Source organism: Corvus moneduloides, chromosome 16, assembly GCF_009650955.1.
Source record: "Corvus moneduloides isolate bCorMon1 chromosome 16, bCorMon1.pri, whole genome shotgun sequence".
In the NCBI taxonomy this organism is placed as follows: Eukaryota; Metazoa; Chordata; class Aves; order Passeriformes; family Corvidae; genus Corvus; species Corvus moneduloides.
In genome coordinates this window covers 8,248,021-8,269,239 of record NC_045491.1, presented here as the reverse complement: position 1 = coordinate 8,269,239, position 21,219 = coordinate 8,248,021, and the positions used below count along the sequence as shown (strand labels likewise).

Here is a 21,219-nt window from a genome sequence, read left to right as displayed (position 1 = left end):
AGGTAGCCCTTCTAAAGCAACCAAAGTTACTTCAACTCTCAGTACGCTTGCTGCCTTAACACAGATGATGTCTCAGAGCACATACACTCACACATGTGTCTACATATCCTCAACTCCCACGGCTTAATTCAATTAATACTATTAAATCTTTAATGCTTGGCTTCAAAGGCTTTTTTTAAATTTTTAATAGCTCTCATAGGTTAGCACAAATGTTCTAAGTCTTTCTGCTATATTTTAAATAAACTCCTCTTTTCTTGCCACTTTGATGTTTGCCTTTCTGACAAACCTCTGCTCTGTGAAGCTGCTGCGACTTTGTTTTGTGTGCAACGATGACATTACAAGCTCCAAAAGATATGTTAATCACCGAGCTGGAATCTGGGATTTTTTTAATTCCTCTCACCTGCCCTCTGGGCTGGGAGTTGGCGCCAGAACAGCTTTCATCAAAACAATGAAACCCATAAGGAGAGAAGATGCAACTGGCGAGAGGGGGCTCTGATTTGCATCTGTTTAGCATGGAAGCGGCAGGCGGGGCTTAATTCTCTTTTACTCTGCTTTCCCATGAAGGAGAAAATGCCAAATTCACCATATTTTATTTAAATTGTTAAACCAGGAGTTTTGACAAAAGACTAGTCAAGCTGGATGGAAGAATGAGCCTTGTGGCATCTAAAGGCACATCCATTTCATACGTTTGACGGGCAGTCAGTGTGTTTTTCATTCTCCCCTTCTCTCACTCCTTGTGAGACCCCTCCCCACCTTGCCCTGCCCCATTTCTAAATTTTGAATTTGTGAGACAAGAGACAAAGCTTTGACAGCAAATTTCAGGCCTTTCTATAAACTACAACAAGAAACAACAAAGAAAAAAAAATACAGCACAGACTTTCCTCCTCCTTTAAACTTTATTTTTCTTCTGAGTAAGAAAAAGAAAACCCTTCTTAAAATAAAACTAAAAGTCAGCATTTCCAGGGACAGGAAAAGGCACTATAGTATTATATACACTATCCAAGCTGACACAAAAAAGAAGAGATTAAAACCCTGGCTGTAAGCCAAGGCATCCAGACACAATTTTGCACAGAGCATACATAACAAAAGTGTTCCTGCATTCAGGATGTTGGAGCGTGTTTCCTGCACTCACACCTGGAAAGCCAACAGCACTAAAAACCATGGATCCCAGTCAGCCCCAGATCAACAGGTCCCTCACACCTCCAGAAGGAAGGATGTGCTCACACTTTGTTTGATCCAGACCATCTCCCACAGAACAGAATCCCCCTCCATAAAGCAAATGAAAAACAGAATAATGAAGACAACCTACAAAACTCTCCTGCTGTTCTCCACTCCTCAACATTTCAGCAGAGCTCCCACCACGCAGAGCACTCCCCAAAATTCCAAATCTCCAGCCATACTTTTATCCTGACTTTTAAAGCCGATGTAAATACTCTTGGAGGCATCCTATGGTCGTATTATTATGAAATTAAATATACACAGACACTATTGGTTGGCAGACAGACAACAAAATGGCAATTGCAGCACTCAGTGTGTTTAAAGCAGCAGGCCAGGCAAAAAGAGATTATTCACTAGGTAGTCAAACGTAAAAAAGAGCCAGACATGTCAGTCTGTCTCAGTGTCTCACAAAGGGGTCAGCGATTTGTAAATTTTAAACACAACACTTAAGCAGTTTTGCAGACTAAAAATCCTTTGATGATTTACCTCAGTGCTCCTCCGCAATAAACCAGTTTAAAAGTGATTTTGCTGGACTCAAGCTTTTATACCTCAGCTTCTCTACAAGAATTCTGAAAGCCAAGTCAAACCAATTATAAACATTCCTGTATTTTAACTTCCTTATTAAAGCTTCCCAAGAGAACCAGTAAACATATAAACATAAATATCTTTCAGAGGAGTCACCCATGTACCAATAAAATCTCCAGAAAGCAGCAGCTGCTTTGGTGAAAAAGTATGAAAAAACATGGGCTGCACAATCATAATCCAGTGCAAGGACAGTCATGCTGTTCTTCTGAGCAGCAGGTAGAAATTTCTGCCTTAAAAATATACATAAATGGTAGATTCTCAAAAAATTACAGTATTAAACATTGATTTCCAATCTGCATTTGCATACTCCTAAGGGAAGAAGCCGGCGTCACCTATGCTGTTTATCTAAAAACATTCCAACAGAGGCATTATCTTGACTTTCTGAGAAACTCTTCTAAATTGGTAGACAAAGTTTAACTTCATGAACTCTGCTCAACAACAGCAGCAAAATATAGTAACACTTCTCATAGGTAATAAGCATTCCATCCTTAAAAAAAAAAAATCACTGCAAGCAGCAGAACACTGCAAGAAGCAATCAAACCCCTGCAATAAGGCAGGATGGGCTCAGAAGGCAAATATTTCATTAGATAACACAACAGAGGCGAGTTTATGCTTTCAAATGGTCATTAGAAAAAGAGGTTTTTATCAAATAATTAAATACATGGGCAGGGGCATTTTAAAGATGCACCAAACCTTCCCTGGATCTGAATATTGAGGGTAATGCTTAATCAGGAATCTCTAAGCAGACATTACCAGTCACATTCCAGCCATGTCACAAAATGGGAGGGTATTTCCCTGATTAATTAGTTAAGTGAATAATTAAAAGTATTCAAGTTCTGTTTTCAAGTAACAACTGAAGTGCTTTCCTTTACATACACCATGCGGCAGAGCACACTGTGCTTGACCATCCACCAGAGAACAGGCATGTTAAAACAGCTCTAAACTGTTTTATGTTAAAACAGTATCTAAACTGCAGGATAAGGATTAATTAATTATCTTCAATTCTGGCTGATTTCATAGGTTAGAGCAAACATCTCTGCCTTACTGCTGTTGTCACAAGCCTCATCCCTGTTCAAACAGAGCTGAAAGTCAGTAGAAAAGCAGCTTCAGCAGCAATTGGGTCAACAGATTTGGCTGAAGAAATCCTCATCACTAAAAAGAAATAAATAAATAAAAATCAGAATGACAAAACTAAGGTGATGTTTGGGGTCTGTTCACCCAGTCAGCAACACACGAGGAACCTCCTGGGAATGCAATTCCTACCTACAGGAAAAGATGTCTGCAGGATTCTTTTGTGCTGCCATCTCAGGGGAGGACGTTACCTTTAAAAATACTTTGCTTTGTCTCTCCCTGAGGAATATCAGAACTGTCTGTATCAGTTGTTTTAGTGGGGTTTGTCCCACAAAGGTTTTACTTGTGAACCGCACAACCCTCCCACCAGTGAGCAATTTACTCATGCGATTACTCCCAGTGGACTCAGAAGAACTGTGTGAGAAAGAAGGAACTTTGCCAACCCAAGGGTTGCACAATCGGGGGGGGGGGAAAGTAAAACCAAATCAGGGAGGGGATAAATTGCAACTGACAAAAACTACAATCAAGAAATAGCTGGTGACAGATTGTTATTTAAGTACAAGGAAGTGATTTAAACAGGAGCAGTTGTAATAAGATTAAACGATTCTCTATTAAGATTCTTAAAATGTCTTTGTTCTAGCAAAGCTCTGAAAAGACCATTGCCCTTGCAAAGGTTCAGAAACTACTAAATTGATGTTAAGTCTAGAGATTAATATGATTTGGGAGAATAAAGAAAAAAATGTAAAAGAACATCCCAGACATCATTAGTACCCTGTCACCCGTGCTGGTATTTTTCCCTAGCCGGGCTACGACGTGTGTTGTAGCATTTATTGGTGGCAAAACTCAAACCCAACAAACAGAAGTAGAGAGCTTGCTCTGCCTGGGTTTCTGCTTTTAAATAATGAAAACTCCCAGGTTGATTTTAGAAGCCATCACATTATGTAAGTGCCATCTCCAGAAGAGCAGGGAAGTCTCTATGAGGTTATACTGGAGAGAGATTAAATCAGTGTCTGGCTGCAGAATTTCAGCCATGACCCCCAGACTCCACCATGTATTTTAAGAAGGCAGTTCTAAAAATTCAGCCCCCAAAATTGGCCGTAACTCCTGCAACACTGAAAAGCAAACAAGGGAGTCTTCAGATTTCTGCCTTGTAGGGTGGACATAAAACATCTCTAGCTAAAGTGTCTGGCACGGTTTGAAACTAACAAGCAGCTTTAAACTTTCAAAATAAAAATTATTCCTTAATTTATTCAAGTATTGTTCACTGAGTGCTGCATTCTGAGAAACAGATAAGCCTGAAAGAGCCCGGGTCTGTCCCAAGCCTGCAGAAGCAGCACAGAGGCCTCCTCCAGCCTGGGTCACCCTCCAAACTCTCCTGGACCTCATGACCATTTAGTATTTACTATATGGTGACACAACAAGGCTCAGGCACTGCAGACAACATGGCTAAAACAGCTCTGGGAGGAAAGGCAGGAACAGTGTGGAAGGAAACAGGAGCAGGAACACTGTGGAAAGAAACTGCAGAGGTCTCATGCACACATTTCAGCTAATTACTTGAGACAGCTCAGGGAGCTCCACTCCTGATGGCAGAAGGAAAACTATTCCTTGAAAACAATTTGTATGGATCAGGACAACAAAACAGAGTGTGACAGATTCCTTAAAACTTCCCCCAGCCACCTCCACCATAAAACACAGATAAGGGGAGCCTCCAAGGTAGAACTGCACCCAGGCCTGGGCTGGGACTGGTTTTACCCAGCCCCAGAGCAGAGCCAGCTGCACTCCCGCTGCCAGTGGGGACCTGTCTGTGCCTGAGTTCCTGTTTCCCCACCCGCACAGAGCTGGATTTTGCAAGCCAAGGCACAGGAGGCGTGAACAGCCCAGGCCTGACCTTGAACACAAGCTCGAGGCACCAGTTAGAGGCATTTATGTTAACAGCCCTGGGTGACAGGAAACGGATAGACACACTATTAACAATTAATGCAACACAGGGAATTGGCTCTGAGATCAATTTAAGTTCAATTTTTGCACCAATACCAGAAAAATGAGCTGAAAATTATCTATACAGAAGAAAAGCATCTCGTTAGCATAGTAACTTAAAGTTATATTTCCATATAAAAAGGCATAATAGTGAATTACAAACTGAATTCTGCAAATATCTCCAGTGTCAGTGCAACCAACAAATACAAAATATTTGTATATACTGATTTTCTAATTACTATCATCATTTATACAAACTCCACTATTAGATATTTACATAGAACTCAACTTTGGTAACTTAAGCTACTCTCCTTAAACTCTGCTTACAACCAGTGGTTACCTACAGAAACCACCAAAGAACTTTCTGACCCGTATCAATGGTTTGGAGCAGCATCATAAAATCAAGCAAATCCCAAATTTGGAAACCAGAGACAAAACTGTTATTTGTAAAATGATAAATAAAGAATACCAGTTTTCCTGTAGCTTTCTACCTGCTGCACCACTCACCGAGAGGCTCAACCCAACAGCCACTGAGTTCTAGATCCATCCTGAAGCCCACAGTCTCTGAATTCACTCTCACATTCATCCATTCTGAATTCTTTTTCCATCCAGAACAGGAAAGCAGTCCTGTAACAACCACCTAAACTGATTAACTCAGACTTTTTAGGGTCTGTTATTCAGCACAGCCCAGTCTGTACCAAACCTGGAGCACACCAAAGCTAACAGACCTACAATCAGCTGCGGCAGGTTTTATTCCAGAGGATGGCAATCCACGTTGTTCTCCTCCATGGAGTCTCCTGCCTTCTTAATGAGCAGACAGGCTACTGAAACACACAAAAACCTGCTGTTCTTTGAAGCACTTAAGCCAGCAGGATACTGGTACGTTTCGATATTTTCCCCGCACAGATCAGAGCGAGGCAAAGTGGGAAAAGAACATTACAGGCATTCCTACAAACCAGGCACATTTCATTTTCTATTAGCAAGATCCCAAGGGACACTTTAGCGCTCTGCAAATATGGCCCTGGAAGACTGGGAAGTTGCTTCCTGAGTACCAGTCATTAAAGAAAGATATGAGAGTAACTTACATTCTTCTACACCAAGCAAAAGCCAGAGTCATTTCCCCATCCTACGTACAAGACCTAAGAAAAGCAAGATCAGGAACATCATAACTACTCTTTAATGTATTTCCCCTAAACTGATTATCATTTAATGATTTCTCTCTCCCTCTAAAGGAAAAAAAAAACAGCCAAAGAAACAAAACACCGATATCTGTATCAAGAGAGACTATCAGCATTTTTATGAAGTAACAAATTAGGCCTTTGGCATTTCCCAGCAGTGATCCAAGATTTGAGGCTTCCTAAAAGCTCCAAGTTTTAAAGTAATCAAATGGCTGACAGCTGGAACAAAATTAGCATGATTAACCAGTTATGTAAATAATGATGTGGTCAGTCCAAGCCAAATTCATTTCTGCTACCTGCATTATACTGGACATCAGATGTTTGTGAACTCTTCATTAAATGTGACTGCAGGAATAATGGAAGTGAAAACCAACATGACCATCACCAGCCAGGCTTCCTGACAGTCAGGGATGTCTCCTCTGCTCCTTCCACAACCATCAGGTAACTCACAGACAGGACTTTTTCCGCCCAAGTATTACTCACCACTGCTTAGCTTCTACCTAGAGAACAGGTCAACTACTTTTTCTCATGAGAAAAATCCATGGAGAGATGAAAAAAGACGGAGAGAGGCTATTTACAAGAACTTGGAGGGACAGGACAAGGGGGAATGGCTTCCCACTGCAAGAGAGTAGCATTGGATGTTGATATCGGGAAGGAATTCCTCCCTGTGAGAATAGGGAGGCCCTGGCACAGGGTGCCCAGAGAAGCTGTGGCTGCCCCTGGATCCCTGGGAGTGTCCAAGGCCAGGTTGGACGGGGCTTGGAGCAACCTGGGACAGTGGGAGGTGTCCCTGCCCATGGCATGGGTGGGACTGGACAAGCTCCGAGGTCCCTTCCAACCCAACCCATTCTGGGATTCTAAGATCCTGTGAGTGCTACATTTCATTTCTTAAAGGTTGATAATAATTTTCATTCCTCAGCAGATGCAAAAGTCAAGCTGCTGTGTCAGAGAACTGTTGTAACACAAGAGTAATGTTGCAGAGTTACTTCTTGGAATCAAGGAAGTTACAATCAGCACCCCCAAGTCAAACTTCCTCAAATGTAACCCACAGTCAATTTGGCCTTATCAGACTTCACCTTCAGGAATGCACACTCATGGGTCATTCGTGCTTGATAATTTTTGATAACATAGTTAAATATTTAATATGGGCAAGATTATCTCTGAAATTCTGTCGAGCTAGTTTACCATTACTTTGCGCTTATAAAGGAAAATTTATCAAAAGTTTTGATTCTTCCCAATAAACCTCTATATTTGAGTTGGTTCAAAAATAACACATCTGAGAATCAGCCAAGACAAACATACTGAGAAGTAATTCTTAAACAGGCTGCATTTTACTAAAGATACCATTACAATATATTTATATTTCTAATTTTAAAAAAATCATTCATCCCACATTTCACATCCCAACAATACAATTTCCTATGACCTTGTGTCTCACAAAACATAGCAACACACTGGAATTATGCAAGAGTTCTGTATTACCATAAAACATGTATTTCAGTGGAGAGAATAATAAAACTTAATCTCGTGGCCTGATTTGAATTTTGAACTCCTGAAGTCAGACTCCACAGCCCATAACATCTGCAACAGCTTCACAATCCTAACAAGTATTTTAGGCCTCCTGTTGAAAATAGATGAGCATGTAGATAATTCAGGGTATTTTCTTAATAGATAAGAACACGAAAAATGTCCAATTGCTGTAAATTTTAAATCTCACTTGGCTTTTCAGATCAGCGTCAATACCATACTCGAGAAGAGGGATGGGGAAGCATTACACACCCATAAAACTGAGACCAAACGCTACCAGTTTTAAAGCCTTAGAGCTTTAAATCTTAACATGAATATTTTAACATTTATATTAAAGCCTTACGGCTTTAAAATAGGGGACTTCCATTGTGGGCAGCCTGTGATAATTACTGTTTCAATATATTTCACAGCAATAATGCCTAATGTAATACAGCTCACTGGCTACCCAACCCTAATCTGTAGCATCACAGGTACTGCAGGTAAAAAATTTTAAATACATATATATAACTATGTATCAATGTATAAATACAGAAGGAGAGAGAGAGAATATCACAGAACCACAGAAAATCACAGAATTATTAGGGTTGAAAGGGACCTCTGGAGATCATCCAGTCCAAGCCCCCTATATAAAACAGACCCTTAAAAATGATTAAAAGCATTAATACACATCTCCCAAACAACGATATTACTGAAAATACGACAAAATAACCCCCGCCCCGCCACGATGGAGGTGAACAACGCCGGGGCGGGGGTCGGACAGGGCGGACCCGAGCCCCCCCCGCCCCGGCGCCGCCACCGGGAGCCCCCCGAGCCCGCAGGCCCCGCCATCCCCCGCAGCCCCGGGAGGCCCATCGGGAGCCAGGCCCAAACTTCGGGCCGCGGGGGTCCAGCCCGTCCCCGCCGCCGCCCGCCCAGCCACCCACCGGCGACAACAAAGGCCACCGCGGCCCCGCGCCCTCCCCGCGGGGACCCCCGGGGGCCCTTCCCGCGCCCACCCCGCGCCCCTCGGAGGGAAAAGGCGGGGGTGCGGGGGCTGCCCGTCCGTTCCCCCCCGTCCCGCAGCCCGCGGGAGCCGCGCTGACCTGCGGGCGCGGGGCGGGCGCGGTGTCCCGGTGTCCCGGTGCCCGGCGGCCGCGGGCTGCGCTTGACACCCACACGCACCATCCAACATGGCGGCGGCGGCCGCGGGGAGGCGGCGGAGGAGGCGGAACCGGCGGCCGCGCGCGGCCCCGAGGCGCGGCCGCGCTGAGGGCGGGGGGGACGCGGCGCTGCCCGTCCCCTCCTTCCCTCCCTCTTCCCTTGCCTCCCTCCCTCTTCCCTTGCCTCCCTCCCTCCTGCCGCGGCTCCTCGCAGCCAGACCCGGCGCCAGTGAGGAGTGAGGCAGGATGGGTGGCCGGGCAGAGCCCTCGGAGAGGGTCCGAGGCTGCCTTCGTCGGAAGGAGAGCGCCTGGGGAGCCCCCTCAGTGTTCACAGCACCCAAGAAAAACTGGTGTCAGGGCTAGAGATCCCCCAAAACCCAGGGACAAATAATACAAAATAATGACTATCAGTAAAAAATAACCACATTTATAGAGCAGCGAACAGTTTAGAGAGGAGTTGTGGCCACCTCTGATGGAAGGAGAAGGCTTGGGGAACACCCTCCTCCTTCCACACTCACAGCTCCCAGGAGACACTGATTTCAGGGCAGGGCAGTCCCCCAAAAATCGAGGTCCAGTGTAGGCTGGCAGCCCCCAAAGCACAATCATAGAATGAATTAGGATGAAAAAGACCTGAGGTCATCAAGTCCAACTTAGGACCAAACACCCCCTTGTCAACTAGACCATGGCACTGAGTGCCACATCTAGCCTTTCCCTGAACACCTCCGGGGACAGTGACTCCACCACATCCCTGGGCAGCCCATTCCAATATTTAATCACTCTTTCTATGAGAAAATCCCTCCCAATGTCCAACCTGAACCTCCCCAGCACAGCTCCCATTGCCTCACACAGCACAGATACTGCACTTCCCGCCCCGCCCCCCCCCCCCCCCCGAAGATGCCAATATAAAATAACCACATTCATGGATAAGGGGACACTTTACAGACACATTTGTGGATCAGGGTCACCACACAGGGTGATGAAGGGGAGCTCAGCAGGAACACAAGCACGAACGTGGCGGGAGGAGCTGGACGGTCTGGGTGGGTCGCAGCACACGTCCTTCCCCTTGGGATAATGACTAAACCTGTGTCTGGTATCGCAGGCTGGAGGAGGTTACTGGTTCCATTGTAGTCCTCTCTGGATATATTTGTTCCCATCATAAAACTGTGAGACAATTCAAGGAAACGGGACATGGCTGCTCGGGAGGCGATCGGGATTGGTGCTGCCAGGGGAGAAGCTGGATAGCAGAGCTCTGCTTGGATCACTGCTGGCACAGGGAAGTGCTGCTGGTTATTTAAAACCCAAATTCCTGAGGAATCATGCCTTACAAAAGCATAGGAAAACAGAAATGTGGAGCAAAATCCAGTTTATGAGTCACTGCTTTTAAGTGAAAGGAAGGTCAGGCTGGGCTGAGCTGCAAACTTCATCAAATCTCAGAATGGTTTGGGAAGGGACCTTAAAAATCATCTCATTCCAAACCTTGCCATGAGCAGGGACACCTTCCACTATCCCAGGTTGCTCCAAGCCCCATCCAACCTGGCCTTGAAAACTTCCAGGGCTGAAGCATCCACCACTTACAGCCCAGCCCTTTCTCCCATGGAGCCACTATCAAATCTGCCACAGATTTGAGGCTTACATACAGAACTGCAGTGAAACACCGAGTGAGCTGCATTGAAAGCAACTTGTTTAGAAATGCTGCAAATTCCAATTTCTTGAACACCATCTGGGAGCCAGGAAGCTCTGAATCTTCTGCAGCGAGCTGTGATTCTGGCTTAGCTGTTAACCTTGAGCTAGGCAGGATTAAATTCTGGGTGAAAAAAATGAGGGATCAGCACACATCTGATGGTATCAGCAGGAGCTGAAAGAGTACTTCCCCCTTTTCTTCTCTGCAAGAAAACAGCAATGATGGAAACCCAATGTTTCTGTGCACGTTCATTAATCCTAATGATAAGATGCTGACAGCTCTAAAGGAGGAGAAGAAAGCTCTTGGTTAAAATAAAATGGGAAGACCAGGATTGTTCCTGCTGCCTTCTCTCCTGCCTGTGGTCCTTCCAGATCTGGGCAGACAGCTCTCCAGAGCAGGAAGCAGCTTCCTCTCCTTTCCCAGCTCCATCCCAGGTGTCTGTCTACATCATTAAGTGTGCAAATCAGCAAACCCAGCAAAAACCTCCTGCAGCTGGCACACTTCCACCAAAAAAACTGGTTTATATCAACCAGATTGAGCCCCTCAGTGCAAGTAAAACAAATCAGCCAAGTAAAAGTACTTATTTTTTGATTATTATATCCTTGTTAATGCCTTAAATTGCAGTGTTCCTGCAACACTGGGCAGGTACCTGAGTGGTACAGCTGCACCAGCAGAGCTTTGCCCAAGCTGCACAGGGATGTTCCCTCCTGGTGGTCCCCTGAGCAGTCTCGTGGCAGTGGATTTCTGTCTCTTGTTTCATTTTAGCAACAGGAGCTCACTGCATTTGTCCTTGATTTAAAACCCAGGAGCTGGCATAGTACACTTCCCTCTCCAGCCCTGCCCCATCCCTCTTTGGAGCAGGCTGTACCATGCCTTGGATATTGACCCGAGCCACTCTCTGATCCTTCCTAGCCCACGACATTTCAGCTGCGTTGGCAGAACCAGAGTTCAAGGCCATGATTTGCAGTCTGATTTGGGCACCACGAGCCAAGAGCTGAGGCACCACCCCGGTAACCAGCAGAGCAATCCACACAGCTCACAGACTCCCCGGATATCCTTGGGATATGGAAAGGACTCACAAAGAGCATCAAATCCAACTCGTGGTCCTGCACAGTACAACACCAAGGATCAGGGACACCTTCCACTACACCAGGCTGCCCAGAGCAGCTGTGGCTGCCCCATCCCCGCAAGTGTCCAAGGCCAGGCTGGATGGGGCTTGGAGCAACCTGGGATAGTGGGAGGTGTCTCTGCCCATGGCAGGCGTGGAACTGGAGGGTTTCTGAGATTCCTTCCAACTCAAACCATTCTGGGATTCTATGAATCCCACCCTGTGCCTGAAAGTGTTGTCCAAACGCTTCTGGAGCTCTGGCAGTCTTGGTGCCATGACCATTCCTTGGGGAGCTTGTTCAGTGCCCCAGCACCAGGTGAAAAACCTTTTCCTAGTATCCCAACCTAAACCTTCCTGGCACAGCTTCATGCCATGCCCTCAGGTCCCACCACTGGTCACCAGAGATGAGGTGGTGGCAGTGAATCCAGCAAGCAGGAGTAGAGGACTGTTGCAAGGCAAGGAGCAGGAGGATAAGGAGTGTGATGTCTGGAATGCAAGAGGCTCTCCCAGAGAAGATGAAGAAGGCACATCCTCCCTCGGCTGCCCTCCCAGCTAACCTAGGGAAGAGCAGCTGCCAGGGAGCCCCAGGAGGGCCTGTTCCACAGCCATAATGGGAATATCACCCACGTGGGGCAGAGCACACCACTAATTAGCTAATGAGTTTGTTCCAAATGTCTGGCCAGGGTGCAAGGGACAACAGGAGAGCACTTGAAAAGCCCCGAACAATGACAAGTGCATTTGCCTCTTGTCGCTGACCCCAGCCCCGCATTAACAAATAGGTCACAAACAACGGTGCTTTGCAGTGATCTAATCCTCCAGCCATATGTCGGCTGCCCGAAAAAACCCTGCACAGAGAACACCCCAAAGCTCTGCAAAAATCCCAAGGAAAACTCGATAAATATATCCCTGCCGTTTGAAATTTGATTTCCTCACTCCATTGTTTCTCATTTCCTGAGAGCTGGCTTGGTGGATCACATTTTCTGCCTCTGTCTCCAGTGCTTGTAAGCAAACAAGACTGAATCTCATTATCCTGATGCATGGCCCTGGCTGTGTGCAATCCGATCTCTAAATCACAGTCATTTTGCTCCATTACTGATTTTCCTTCCCACTCCTAACCTACAGGTCTTCAGAGAAATCAATGCAGAAATAGAGACGAGCATCATCGAATGAAGGTGTGTTTAATGTTCAGCACTTCAGGCTGGATTAAATAGCCAAGTGAGAAACTGCCTCATGTCTCAGGAGGTTGGGCACCCTCCACACCAGTGGCAGCTGGAGTTTCCCAGCCTTCCCGGGAAGCCACATGCTTCCACATGGGGTAAATGGGGACTTCAGTCCCTAAGAGCCCAATTTGGGAAATCTGCTAATTAAATAGTCTGGGCAAACACAATCATCATTGTCCTTAGAGCCAAAGCAGCGAGATGTTTCTCAACAAGCACAGACCCTCCCCGGAATTTTCTGAGCTGTCTGCATGTTGCTGACAGTTATAGAGAATATATTCAGATTATACAACTTGATGTTCACCCCGGGTTATTCTCTCCTGGATTCATGAATATTTCATGGCAATATGCAAAGTCTGAGTTACAGTCTTGTCTGCTTCAATTAGACACATGGATCCACAGGGTCTGCAGCCCTACCACACTTCCAGGGTTTGTCTACAAAGCGAGGAGAACCAAAATAAGAGCTTAGCTCCCCTCCCATCATATTTAGCCTGGGTTCTTCAAATATCTTTAAATAAGGGAGAAAAGCAGAAGGATGGGAATGAGGGAGAGTAGAGCCCAGTGAGCCTGTGCCTGAGTTCAGCTGGAAGCAACCCAAGCTAATCAGAGCAGAGCCAGCAGGAGGAGGTTCGTTCCCTTCGTGATGCAGACAAACTTGTAGAACTGTTTCCAATGCAAATATTCGTTTTGACAAGTTCAAAATTAATACACCTCTAATATGGGTATTCAAAACAGACCTTTTCTGAACACGTTGGCAGATTCATGAAAAGAGAAGAGAGAATGCAAGCCCAGCACATTCTGGTTTTCTCAAAATGAATGCGCTCTGACAGTGCAAGAGGCAGTGACGTTTGAATGTGCTTAGTTCTAGTAATTACCAAGTGTTGTGTTTCTTTAGAAGCTGGAGCTGTTCTCATCTGTGGGCACCTTCCCTCATTCCTTTCTCCTTACTGCTCCAGAGGTGCAGTTTCTCCCATGCCACAGCAAGAAGCCAAGGCTACTGTGCTGCTTACATTAAATCCCACTGAGGCCTCAGGGTGAAATTCCACAGGTTTTAATTGACCTAAGTCAGGGTGTTGTGGTTCCTGCCCTTCCTCCACCACCCCTTCCCATTCCCTCCTTGCCACCAGCACCAGCTTATACCACCCGTGGTGAAGATTAATCACTTTTTGGGGGGGAGTGCTGCTTCTCAACCAGTTCAGCTCCCTAAACTAGCTCACCAGAGGGTCAGATGAGCACCCACATCAGCAGAAAAGAGAGGACAGGGCCATACAAGGCCACACCAACTGCTGAGGAGGTATTTTTCTGGGTTTATAGGACATAAGGAGCACATTTGACCTAAAGAGCCTGGATCTGCTGCTTGTTTCCAGGCTGGGAGCACTCACCCACTAGGACCATCTGCACAGTTTGGAGTGGCAGACTCAGGCCCAGCAAAGCTGGGCTCATTTAGTGTTACCATCTGGCTCCCCAAAGCAAGTCACCAAGGCAGAGGCAGTAAGCTCCTGCTGAAGGACAGGCATTCCCTTTTGCTTGGTACAGTTTGTCCTATCCCTCTTGACTTCCTCCTTGTCACAACAAGAGGACTTCCTGTCAGGATGGAGCTGATGGACAACGTCACCCATCAAAATTCCTCCTCATCATTCCTGCAGCCACCCAAAGCATGTCACCGGGAGAGTCAGACCCTCCCTTTTGCCCCAGGCCCATCCTCTGAACTGATAGAGGCTCCATAATAACTTCCACAGGATGACCTGTGCAGTTGCACAAGGACCTCACGTGGCCAGGGATTATCCTCACTCCTCACAGCTGTTTCTTCTTGAGGGAAAACGCCCTGTGGGGTTCACTCTGAGGAATGTGTCAGGAGAGTTGTGCTCCTGGCTCTGCGGAATCCTCTGGGATTTGGGTCTCCTCTCTCCTGCTGGGACAGGGATTTTGGCTGGTCCTGGCTGGAAAGGGTGGCTAAAGACTTTGTACACTTGGAAAAGAGAGGGGGAAGTGATGTGTGCCTACAACCAAGCACCCAGCCTGTGGCCACTGCTGGCAGAGGGCATTGTCCAGCACAAGGAGTTTCACATTTAAGCACAAAAACCCAGAAAGCCCCACCTTCTCCACAGGAATCAGCTGCAGCAATTCATCCACCCCTTACCTGGGGTGACTAAGGGGTACCAACACTGAAATCAGCATTACCACACCACAATGGGGTGCTCACAGAGATTCAGGGCATCATCAGGACAGCAGGAGCTTCCTTCCTGTGCGCTCTGCTCCCACAGCATCCGGTGCCTGGCAGCACAGGCTGCCTGGAAAGCCACCTCAGCTCCAACCCTGGGAGCTGAGCTGCACAGCTCCAGCCAGTTTTAGCTCAAATTTCAGAGCGTTGCTCTCAGACACAAAGATGGGACCCCCAAAGCAGAGCAAGTACTGGAAGCTGCAGGTATTTTGTGTCTTTCAAACAGAGAGGCTGGAACAGAGCTGCCACATCCCTGGGTTACAGCTGGATGCCCCTCACTGGTTAGCGCAGCTGAAAGGCTGGTAGCTTTCCCCCTAGACATGAAAACTGAGAGCTGTCTGTTTGGTTTGTGTTTGCACAGCATCCAGCCAGTCATTTAATTAGCTGGCCCAATTTCTGGGTTTCTGATTCCCACTTCTGCAAGTAACTTCCTCCATTCCCAGGCTCACAAAGCCAGTTGAAACTTTCATATCTGCATGCACAGTTTTGACTCCAAACTTGTCTCTGCTGCCCCATCTCATCCTCAACAGGGCTTCCCAGGAACTTTCACTCTGTAAAAAACCCTAAACAACGGTGCAGAGCTGTAAATACACGGTCCCTGTGTGATAAACAAGCAGATTAAAAGAATTCACCAGCTGGGCTGGAAGAGATTCCTGACAAGGTATCAGGACTCCACAAAGCAAACAAACGGCGCAGCACCGCAGGCAAGAATTCCTCCAGAACGTGTTCAGTCCTAACACTCTCCAGCCAAGCTGCTCCATGCATCAGCCCTGCTCTGAGCTCCTCAAAAACCTGGTAGAAGGGAAACATCCCTCTTCACCAACAGCAAGTCTCAGGAGCCATTTGAGCACCTTAGCCAGTCAAGCAGGTTATAATTGGCTGTAATTAATACTCCTACAAGCTTCCACATTCTTACAGACTGAGATGGAGAAATACAGGATTGCTCCCTGACCCTGTGAACGTGAGAGGAAGTCAAAGGGGTCTGTTGCCTTCTGATTTTTAGAAATCAAACATTTCTGACAGGGGAAGGCGAGAGGCAAACACCAGCACTGCTGGGAACTGGCTGGGCACAGCCCCATCTCTTCTGGGGCACAAACCACAATAACCTCAATCAAAAATAACTGCAGAGTGAGTTGCTACAGACAGCAAGTTCCCTCTGTCCCTCAAGAAGCCTCTTTTAAGCTTTCACGTCACCCAAAGCATTTTGGGAGGGGCGTGGGGTGCAAACCACACACAACCACAACAGATTTTAGCAATACTGAAAGTGGCCTTTGGTGAGACAGAAGCTGAATAAGCTAATCCAGGAAGGTGGAAACTAAAGAAGCCCAAAATGCCTGATGTCATGAAAGCCTCATGTGTCACCAGTGGGCCGGAAGAAGGGTTTGTGGCACCTGCGCAGCTCAGCTGAGAAGTGCTCTGCACTCAGCAGGATCTCCAGCACTTGGGGAGGAAGGGCTGGGCTGGGCTGTGCAGGCGATTTCCTCCACAAAGCCACCAACTGACCCTTAAATGAAAACTGACAGGCACTTCCACACAAACACCCTGTGCCTTGCTCTTCATTACAGGCGCGTTCCAGAGCATGTCTGCATCAGCTTTTCCAGCTTGCACTTGAGAGAGAAACGTGAGACTCCAGTGTTTTCCCTCCAGGCAGGGCAGGACCTCTTGTTTTGCTCTGAGATCAGAGCCTGGGGGGAGGCAGGGAACTGGAGATGCTGTCACTCAACGGGTGCCTCTTTCAAGATGCATCCTGCAGACACAGCTCCAGTTCGGGAGGTGCCCAGGCCCTGTGCTGCTGCATCCAAGGAGTACACAGTGTGGAATTCTGTCTGCTCACTCACTTTTTCTTCTTACCAGAGAATCATAGAATGGCTTGAGTAGGAAGGGAGCTTAAAATCATCCAGCTCCAAACCCCCACCCATGGGCAGGGACACCTTCCACTATCCCAGGTTGCTCCAAGCCCCATCCAACCTGGCCTTGGACACTTCCAGGGATCCAGGGGCAGCCACAGCTTTTCTGGGCAACCTGATCTAGTGCCTCCCCACCCTCACAGGGAAGAATTTCTGCCTAATATCTAATCTAACCCTGCCCTCCTGCAGCTTAAGGCCATTCCCCCTTATCATATCACTACATATCCTTGTGAAAAGTCCCTCTCCAATAATATCCTCCCATTACCCTCAAACATTCTCTGTAAACACTGCCAGTGTTCAGATTTTGGACTGGACACCTGGTTTGAAGCAGGATGGATGCTCTTACCTTCCCACACATTGGCTCCCAGCTCCAGACCTTCATGTTTATCATCTTTGAGCGCAGAGGCCGAGGGCAGCACCCACGTGCTGTTTTCCTCAGCTCTCCTGGGTTTCTCCCAAAAGCGCCATCCCTGTAAAGCCCCTTTCTCCAGACTCTCCACAGACTGGCACGTTTTCCACCCTCAAGGCTAAAGCCTCTCCTGAGCCTTGCAGACACTTAGCACGTTCCCTAAGCCTTCGGCACCCAGGGGTGCTCAGGGAGGTTTAAACATATGCTAAAATTATTTACTGATCTGTCTCTGCCCCGGGGAGCCTAGAACAGCACAGCTGCAAACCACTGGAGACTGCATTCCTGATCCCAGCTGAGGGAGCAGCAAGCAGATATCAGGTTGGGATATAGAAGTTGTGCTAATCTGGTCTCCAGAGGGAGAAGACACAGGTCCCCACACTGGAGAGGGGCTGTAGCCCCTTCCCAAGCTGTTTTTGAGGGTCTCCCACAAGTGATTCCAGCCCTTTGTGCTCAGTCCAAACTGTTTCTGTTGCTCCAGAGGTTCCCTGAGCTCCTTCAGCCACCTCACCCTCCACACTGCCCCCTCCACTTGGAGCTGGAGCTTGCCCACAATCAAACTCTTGCCCTTATTGCTCATCTGAGCCCTTGCAAGGCATCCAGTGTCCTGTGGTGCCTCCAGCCCCCTGCTCCCAGGCAATGCCAGAGGCTGAATCATGGGGTATCCCAAGTTGGAACACACAAGGATCATTCAAGTCCAACTCCTGGCCCTGTGCAGACACCCCAACAATCCCACTGTGTCCCTAAGAGTGGTGTCCAAACGCTCCTGGACCTCTGGCAGCCTTGGGGCCATGACCATTCCCAGGGGAGCCTGGGCAGTACCCAGCACCCTCTGGGGAAGAACCTTTTCCTGATATCCAACCTAAACCTCCCTGACATGAAATGGCATCGAAATCCCAGTTCCTGCAGCAGGGAGGACCAGCAGGGCCACTCCTCCAGCACAGCAGGGCACCATCTTGTAACATTAATATGACAAAAGGACGTAACACACCAGTGTGTCCTGCTGCCACCCCATCTGCAGCTCCACATGCTGCTCAGCCTGTAGTGACCAAGACCATCAGCCCCCCAGCAAAGCCCAAAAACCAGCAAAACCCAAACCCAGTTCCTCTTTCAGCCTGAGAGAGGAAGAGAGGGGAGGAAGGAGGAAGGAAGATGACAAATCTGCATTTCAGATGCTGAAAGGAACACCATGTAGAAACAGATATTTAACGGGATTTGCCAAAATGCTTTGCTTGCTATTGCATCTCTGTGCATGTGCCAAACACACCTACGTGGGGAGGGTTTTTATTACCTGTGCTAATGTTAGTGCCTGACATCATGAGCCCTGTCAGAGCCACGCTGTTCCTGTGCCATCAGCTTCACAGGGAAGGGGCTCACGTCCCCATTTTCCTGGGGATCTCAAACTCTTCCATTGAAGCAAATGCTGCTTCCAGCTCTGCAGGAATATTTCGAGAGAAAGCAGTGCCTTGGCTTTCTATTTAAGATGCAGAATTGCCTCCTAGGAGTGCTGTATTTGCTAAGAGGGCAGAAAGCGAGAACACACGTCTTGGAGCAAACCCCTGGGCAGTGTTCCTTAACACGGGCCAGATCCTGCTCTCATTTACACACAGATATCTGGAGAGGCTTCCGTGAAATTACCCTGGATTGCCACAGCTGATGTGTCAGAAAGCACAACCCAACACAGCCCTAGGGAGGAATCCATCAGTTTTATTGCGGCTTCCCGAAAAATCTGCACTCTGTTTTTCCTCTTGCCTTGCACAGGCAAAAATCACACTCAGGAAATTGCCCTGAGGGGGCTGTGCCACCAAAGCAGCAGCTTGGTTTCCCAAAGGGCAGCAGATGCAGCAGCTCCGTGTGGGTTAGGATAGGCAAAGCCACGTGTGTGGATTCTCCCATGCAACCTTGGAGGCTGTCCACTCATTTCAGCCCCAGCTGATGACAGGCTGGGCAGAGTTTTCACAGCTACTTAATTGCTAAACGTTTCCCACAGATACTCAGCTGAGGAGGGGAGAGAGGTCAGAGCAATGAGGGACAGCCCAACCCTGGATGAGACTTCAGAGAATCCACACAGACCTGCCTCTAGAGGGGAAAAGTCAGCACTGGACGCTGTGGCAACAGGAATAAATCAGAGTGACAGCAGGGCTGGGGACTCTGGGGGGACTCCCGAGTACATCCCCTGCTTCCCCGCAGGAAAGGGCAGTGCGGAGCATCCGGGGAATCCACAGCTGCACCTGCATCCGTCCGGCCAGACACAGAGGCCTTCAGTGCTCCATCTTCCCTCCGCTTCCTCCCCCTTGTCCTGCCTGTCTGTGCCCTGAATAGGCGGTTTCAGGAGGAGCACAGTGCCCAGATTCTCTGGGGTTTCGTGGCGCATCCGGCGCTCCACGCGTTCTCCCGGTGGGCCCAGCTCCAGCAGCCCCTCCGCCTCCTGCGCTGCCTGGGATGTGGCCCCCCGCACATCCTCAGCCTGAGCGAGTGGCCAGCGAGGGACCCTCCTCCTCTGGCCTCTGGCTGCCCCCATGGCTGTCACCATCTGCCCTGGCACTGCCCAAATTCCTGCCATACACAGCTCCTGTCCCACCAGCAGCTCAGCCAAACACACCACAGCCCAGCCCCAAGTCACTTCTGTACTGGCAGTCCCCCACAGCCCTGGGAAGTGTCACCTTGGCATGTCCATCCCACTAGCAGCCCTGTAGGGAGGGGACACCTCCCCAGACGTCCCCCCCAAAACCACAAGGTGGGTATGGAGCCAAAGGAGGAACCAGGGCCGCTCCTGAGGAAGGCATGACGTGAGCTGTGGCTTAATTGGTTATTAATAAATTCTTTGTTAACCAGCCAGCCCTGAGGAGGAACCGAAATTTGACTACCCCGGTGGAGAGCTCAGTCACCGGCAGCCAGCGATCATTCACAATTTCTCCCTATGTTTTTTTTCCTTCCCGGGAATCGCAGCCCCCCCCCCCGGGTGAGTCACGGCGGTGACAGCTCGGTGACAGCACGGTCCCCTCACCCACGCACGAGGCACAGGCTTCTGGGGTGGGTTTTTCTTTTTAATTCCTAGAAAAATAACAGATGCTCCGGTTGAGGGGGAGATTCTTGGAATCCGTTCAGGCCCCGGGCTGTGTCTGGATGTGACCAAACTCCCGGTTCCCCTAAAACAAGCCCTGTGGGAGCCGCGGAGCTCCCCTGCCCACGGGTGGTTACTCCGCCAGCCCGTGCCGAGGGCGAGCAGCCTTCCCCCATGGCAAACACTGATGGCAAACAGCCTCCACACCCAAATCCCACGCCTCCTGCCTGGTTTCTTTGGAATTTCCAGTTAAAGGCACCCTTCGGATTTGTCTCCCGTGCAAATCAAAGCAGTTCCGTGACCCTCTGCACCTCCATGCTGCGCTGACAGAACGCATCACAGGGGGTTTTTCCAGCTTCAACTGCCTGGGAGTAGTTTCTGAGGACCCACAAGAGCTGGCAGAGCATTCCCCACTCCCATCCATGCTGCAGCACCAGCCTATCTAGGGAATTTTAGTATGGGGACCTCACTTTCTCCATAACCCAGGCAGGCAGCCCAGCACCAAGGATGAAGATTGGAGGCCAGACACAGTTGCTCACCCCAGGAGTCGCCATCAGACATTTCCAGAGCAGGATTCAGTAGAAAACATTCCTCCCACAGCTTAAAGCAGAGCCTGACCTGCATGAGGGCACCCAGCAGGTCCCAGAGTTCCCCTCAAGCATATCAGTGACCACAGCAAGGTCCCAGGACAGAGCCAAGGACCAGAACACCACAGCCACGGAGCAAACGAGATCTGCTGCCAGCTGAACACTGAGTACCTGCTCCAGGTGGATCTGGACAGCTCCAGCCTCTCCAGGTCACACCAGGAAAGACACAGCCACTGTACAGAGGGACAACTCACCTGCTTTTGGGGCATCCCAGGCTGCTGAGAGGAACTATCCCAGGGAACAGCAGGATCTCAGGAGTAGCTCCAAGACACA

At 48.4% G+C, this 21,219-nt stretch overlaps 1 protein-coding gene across 5 annotated transcripts in view; it reads right to left on the bottom strand.

The window, feature by feature from the left end:
* EPN2 (epsin 2) overlaps nt 1–21,219 on the bottom strand; it is a 54,559-nt gene extending 33,340 nt beyond the window's left edge. For 3 of the 5 annotated variants that reach the window (XM_032125517.1, XM_032125516.1, XM_032125518.1), the window contains exon 1: nt 8,639–8,756. The gene's annotated coding sequence lies outside the window, so the exon portion shown is untranslated. Of the gene's footprint in view, nt 1–8,638; nt 8,758–21,140 lie in introns of those variants that run through there. The other 2 variants (XM_032125515.1, XM_032125514.1) reach the window with 2 other exon arrangements.